Source organism: Lagenorhynchus albirostris, chromosome 15 (assembly GCF_949774975.1).
Source record: "Lagenorhynchus albirostris chromosome 15, mLagAlb1.1, whole genome shotgun sequence".
Taxonomy (NCBI): Eukaryota; Metazoa; Chordata; class Mammalia; order Artiodactyla; family Delphinidae; genus Lagenorhynchus; species Lagenorhynchus albirostris.
Window position 1 is genome coordinate 38,153,256 of NC_083109.1, and position 6,385 is coordinate 38,159,640.

Consider the following 6,385-nt stretch of genomic DNA (forward strand, 5'->3'; position numbering starts at 1 on the left):
AAATGTGGCTAATAACACACCTGAAGGTCATAACCAGCATTTAAAATTAAATAGAACAAAAGTATCACAGTACACCACCCTTGGTAAGGGTAAGTATGCAAAGGGGTGTGTGTGTGTGTGTGTGTGTGTGTGTGTGTGTGTGTGTAGTTTGCAACATACAGCCCACTTCTTCAGTGGATCACGGCTGAAGAATGTTTGAAAAACACTGCCTTTGTTATTTCTTGAAATGGTTTATTTGGGATACTGACAAAACTGGATAACTTTATATCCCATGGTAAGATTTCTTTTCTGCCTCTTTCATTTCTTCTGATTAGGTAGATAATCTCCATTTGCTGCTAACACATCCCCATCAGCTCTCTAACTTTTGTGGGTCTCCCTTTGAAAGGAGGAAAAGCAGGCCTCAGACTCAGAGTCTGGGATAGGAAGGACTTGTGTTTAGGGTATAAATGCTGCTGATTTTCTGTTAAGTTCCATTGGAGCTTCTTACATACTTCTCGTATCCCATGGCATCATGGTTTCCATTTCTACTTCCATGTTGTTCCACAAGGATTTACTGTTTGTTTGTTTATTTTCAGTGACTTGATTTAAGCCAAAAAGAGTTGTGAAGAAAATATTAAGTAGTACATTATGGCAAACAATGCTGTAGGGGTTCTGGGACTGGCCAGGGAGAGAAGCCAGTACCCTTGGTGCCTTTGGCTATGTCTCTCTCTCTAGAATTCAGAGCTGTCTGGTGGACTCCCCTGTGGCCAGCATGACTGGCACCCTCTTCATGATTGAAGCAGATTAGACTGATTGCCATTGGAGTTCCCAGACTTTCCAGGGGGTGCAGGTAATAGCTGCATTTCCTCCACAAAATAAGGAAAACACAGGCAGGCATGTCCCAGGAAGTCCTGAGTGCTGGCTTCCCACTGCTAGTATCCTATCATTGTACTAACATTTACACCACAGACAATATCTTTGGTCTTGGAACCATGTACTTTTTCTTTGCTGGGCCACACCATCTTGATTTTCTTTCTTTCTTTTTTTTTTTTTTTCTTATACCTAAGCATTGCCTCAGCAGGGAAAAAACACCAACAGGATGGGAAACTCAAATGGGTTGATGATACAGAGCCCACTGGGGACAGATAACCAAGCTCACATGCCCAGGTTCAGTGGCCACTCCAAGATCTAGCTGTACCTCCTGGCTGGGCCTCTGTGGAAAATTTCCCTTTGTGTACAGGGAAACCTGAGAAAACCAAGCGTGGTCTGAGGTCTGAAGTCCAACTGGCCCCGCTCTCCTTTCTCTGATGGAAGAGCCTAAAAATAAAACAGAGGCAACAAGTGTTAACACAGGCATCATTTCTTTTCCCTGGTACAGATAACACCCCTTTTAGTGCAAGAGTAAGTAGGACAGAAGGTAAATTGAGAGTTGCCTTTGTCCTGTCCTAGACGTGCCTGTATCAACACCAGGGCTAATTTTCTCTTTCCTTCAATTAGCTTGGCACAGTCATTATCATGATTCTTCCCCTCCATGCCCCCGGAGAGCTGCTAAAATGCCATCTGCATCCTCAGTCAACTGGCCACTTCAACATGGGACCTACAGTGGTGACGCCACGCCTTCCCCCATAGGCACGAGTTGTTCCCTCTGCTGGGACAGGAACCATGTTGACCCCTTGTGTGTCAAGATTCAAGGTCTACCCCAAACCTTCCTCTTCCCTCCTGCATCCCTCCCTGGGCAACATCATTTGGGAGGCGACACTTTGATCCGGAAGAGAGCTTTGTGAAAGGAGGTTGCAGATTTTGAGGGAAAAGCCCATGTTTCTGCCCATATGGCTTTGGCTGTACCTGCTTGCTAGTTAGAGTGCAGAGAAAATGCAGACAGAATGAAGTGCCTGGGCGATTTATGCCTTTGGCAAATTGTTCTGAGGGCTTGAGAGAAAGAGGAGAGGGGACCAAAGGGCTCTGCATTTCATTGTAAAAATAGCCAGCCTTGGGCTCCTCCTTTTCCTGCTCCTGTCTCCTCTTCTCACAGGGAGAGCTTTTGAAAGGGTTTCCCCTCCCCCATCCTGTTTCCCCTCCCCCACCCCTCCCTTCTACCATCGCATCTGTGACGCCAGTTCATTTGAATAGCAAGATTTTTCTGAGCTGGGATAAGCGAGATACAGGAAATCACTATTGAAAGACTTCTTTATGCTTGTTGCCATCATCACCTTAGTATGAGGGGACATCCAGAGGGTCCAGTGACGAAAGCAGAGGCCTGGGCCAACAAGGATGCTCGAGGACCCAGAGGTGATAAAGACAGAACTGATCGTCCACAGAGGTCAAGGGTGACAGTGAGGTGGTGAACCTCACTTCCTTGGGTCACAGCAGTGGAACTTCAGATCACACCCTGAAACTTCAGAGTTTTTTTAAAGAAGCTTTGTTGTCCTGCTAATGACACTCTGGGTGAGGGGGACAAACCAAAACACCAAAATACTCCCCCCGAACCAAAAAATAAATTCTTGATGCTTTGTGTACCTGCATAGCCAGGATTACGTATGTGGTGACCAAATGAACTTTCTTAGACTGAATATTAAGCAATATCTTACCTGTTTTTGAGTCAACTGCACTCTGTTATAGCTGAGCTCAAACTTAGGGTGATTCTGTTTATACCAAGGATTATCTACATTCAGTGTTTGGTTTCCAAAATGTGTAGGTGGAGGCTCCTTTCTAGCCCACCCACCTGTCAAATGTTTAGATGGATTGAGGCTCCATAGACCAGAATGGAGTGATTATAGTTTCCTGTTATTCAAGCATCTATGCTACATATACTTAGATCAGTGTGGTCCCCAGACCAACAGTATAGGTATCAACATCACCCAAGAACTTGCGAGGAATGCAATTTCTAAGGTTCCAATCCAGAACTTTGGAATTAGATGTTCTGGAGGTGGGATCTGTGTTTTAACTAATCCTCCAGGCAATTCTGAAGTAGCCTCAAGATTGAGAATCTCTGATTTAGATAACTCATAAAGCCAACACTATTTCCTTATTTTACATTTGGTAGTAAAACTGCTAAGAATGAAGATATACCTTCTATCTGGTGGCACAAATAATTTTTCTGAAGCTCACAATTTTCATAGGATGTCTGTAAAACAGAAATTAGATGGAATCAAATATAATTATGACCAACTTCATCAAATTGATCCATTCTCAAAGAATTACCTTAAAATATGTATGTTGAATATATGTTGAATCTTTTTCTTTTCACTAATGCTTATTTTGAGATTGGAGATATATTTTCTGACTGGGGAAACAATTGGTCTCAGAAGATCAGAAAGTGGAAATACAGAATTCAGAAAAATTCTTTAAAAATCACTCTAAGGAAAAAAAAGATTTTTTTTTCTGGCAACAACCTTGCAAAATGCAAAACTATTGACATACATCAAATATAGATGCCATCACTTTGTGTTTTTTATGTTTGTTAATAAATGATAGCTAAGTTAATAGAGCACACTGGAATGAGTAAAATTCTCTTTACTCTTTTCAAGATTTCTCAGAGGAATAATATGATTTTTTCCCCCTTGCTCAGCCACCATTCCCCAGTATTTCATGGATGGCTCTTGGAAAGCAATAGGATGATTTGAATGAAGAAAGAAGGGCAAGATTCTAAATGGAGAGGTAAATCTAAATGAAGCACGTCTACTGAAACAGGAGACTTAGGATGCCTAAGCATTTTTATGATATAAATCTTAGGGCAACACAATCAACTACTTAAAAAAAATTATATGCATAAAGAGATCTATCAGTAACTGTTCCAGTGGAAGCAACAGCAGTCCTGCAAACTTGATGATGTGTGGTTCAACAACTTCACATTTGAAATAAAGTAGCCAGAAGTGAAAGAAATATGGAAGCCACCAACTTGTAGACAGCAAGACCCTAGAATAAAATGGATTCTAGCTTGTACATCCAATGCAGCCTCCAAGTAGGGTATCTTTCTGAAATCAGTCACATATTTGCAACTCTGACACTTGCTAAGCTTTCCAAGGAAGAATATAAGAGAATGAATGGGTTGGGTGGTCTTGTAAAGTCAGTTCTGCCCTCTCAGTTCTCTCATTTAAAATAATTTAATTTCAGTAGAAATACATGTTTTCATACAGTTTTCAATCTTTGTGAAGGAAACAAAATTTATTTTAGAACGTCTTTGATGCATAAGTAAAGGTGATTTATATCCATTCTTTTCTGTGTTAGGAAAACAAATGCATGAAATATTTGAGTTGGCAGATTTTTTTTTCTTGCTAGAACTACACTGTGGCTAAGATGGCTTTTGGAACCTGTTTATTTTCCATATATCTTCATTTGCCAACTAGATTTTCTTAAGAGCAAATGTTGATACACTTGGGTTTCCTATGTCGAGAATTCAATAGGAGTTTAATAAATTTGCTGTCTCCTGATTTGCCAGTTCATATCTAGAACTTGCCCTTTTTTTTAATCTCTCATGTTACTGAAGCAGATTTGCTAATGTAATCTGGAATTTGCACTTTCAGCCCTGAAAGAAAACTTAGCTCTCAGGTCATGCAACACTATGATTTTATAGATGAGGAAACTAAAGCATAGAGAGTTAATTGAAAGTTACACAGGGACTCATGAGAAAAATACCAGTAGAATCTGGGACGCTCCTCTCCCTCTGTCCCCCCCCACCCCGCCGCCCCCTACAAATCTCCCTCTTGGTCTATTTCCATTACGGCCACAGCTATGAACAGTAATTAACAATCAAGTACCAAATAAAGCAATGTGTCATTTTAAATTTCTGGTCCATTTAGTTAAGCTTCTTTCCTGCTCCTATCAATGCATAAACCACAGAAGGATGTTCTTAAGACCTGAGCACCTAAGAACATGTATTTCTCATTTTTTTGACTTTGCAGATTATGTATTTGACAGGGGCTGGCCTTGAGAAAATCCTTAGCTGTAAAAATATTTTCACGTTATTTAAGAAATAACTTTGCCTTTGGTCTGGCATTATTTCTTTTTCCTTTTTTAGAATAAAATTTTATTATGTTTATTTTCAAACATACTTTCATAAGGAAAGAGTATATTCTATTGATCCAATAACCCAACCCAGATTCAACAATTACTGAGAGTTTGTGATACTTGTGTAATCTTTTCCTTTCCCTCTCTCTTTTTTTTCCCTGAATTATTTTAAAGCAAATTCCAGATGTCATTTCATCCCACCTCTACATTCCCCAATAAACATCTCTAAAGAGTTACGGTGATTTTGCTTCATAAACCTGATGCTATTATCACACTTAAAAATTAGAATTACAAGGTCATCCAGTCAGTGTTAACATTTCCTTGATTGCCTCAAAAATATTTTTAGAGTTGCCTTTTGTCATTATTCATACGTGTGGCTATAGGTTCAGGATTCTAGCAAACACTGCACACTTAAAACAAGAAAGAAAGATGAAGAAGTAAACTTACTTAGCGAGAAGGGTTTTCCCAAATTCTCACAGCTCTAATCTGGATACCATTCAGTGTGACAGGCTTCTCTCTGGGTTCCCACAGCTGGTTAGTGTTTTGAATTCCAGCCTCATGAACTCATATCAGGCTCCACGGGCTAATGCTCGGCACCCAGTCTCGCGCTCATATCTCTGATGACAGAGTAATGGAGCAGCCACGGGCATTGTCTGCCTCTTTCTAAATGCACTGTCATCTCTTTTATTCCTCCATCTCTGTAGGCAGTGAGGGACTCTAATGCCTCTGGGAAGCATTTACATGGCTGTGGAGGTAAAGGTAAGGACATTCAGGCATCTTCTGTTGAAAGACCAAAAAGTAACCTGCTCCATTGTGAATGAGCTTCTGGATCTTCAGGGTCACAGAGGGTTTGTTTAGATGCACACCTTTTCACGTCCAGGTTTCTGCCTCTATGTTGAGCTTTGAGAAAGATACATGAAGATAAAATAGGGAGAGAGAGGAAAAAAAAACATGAAGACATAGCACAATTAGATATAGAGTAAGTAAGTTTAGGCACTGAATTTTGATTATGATTTTCCTATAAGCAGATAACAGATAGAATTTCTTAGAGAAAAGGCAGTCTTCTGCTTATGGTAAAGGAAATATTTCTTCCAGAAGACGCTACATCTAATCTAAAACATGACAGGCTCTTCTTTAGGTCCTCAAGGGGTGCTATTTTAGGGGCCCACTTGACTCTCCCCAGTATCTAAAAGACTACACAGTACTTATTAAATGAGACCTGAAATTTAAATTGTTTTTTATTTTTCTTAGTGTAAATGTTTTGTCTCCTTTCCATTTGCGTTGATTTATACCTTAATGTGAATAGAGCGTTTATTCCCCCAGCTTTATGGAAGTATAATTGACAAATGAGAATAGGTTTTGAGAATGCATGGAGGAGAGGTCACACTAGACTTTTTAG

General features: G+C 40.1%; 1 long non-coding RNA gene across 1 annotated transcript; it reads right to left on the bottom strand.

Annotated features, from left to right (window-relative positions):
- Positions 1-210: 210 nt before the first annotated feature.
- LOC132505304 (uncharacterized) lies at positions 211-5,506 on the bottom strand. Its single transcript, XR_009535353.1, has 3 exons — positions 5,434-5,506; positions 3,049-3,103; positions 211-1,296 (listed from the first exon to the last, which is right to left on the bottom strand). It is a non-coding gene; the product is annotated as an uncharacterized LOC132505304 (long non-coding RNA).
- Between the last annotated feature and the right edge of the window lie 879 nt (positions 5,507-6,385).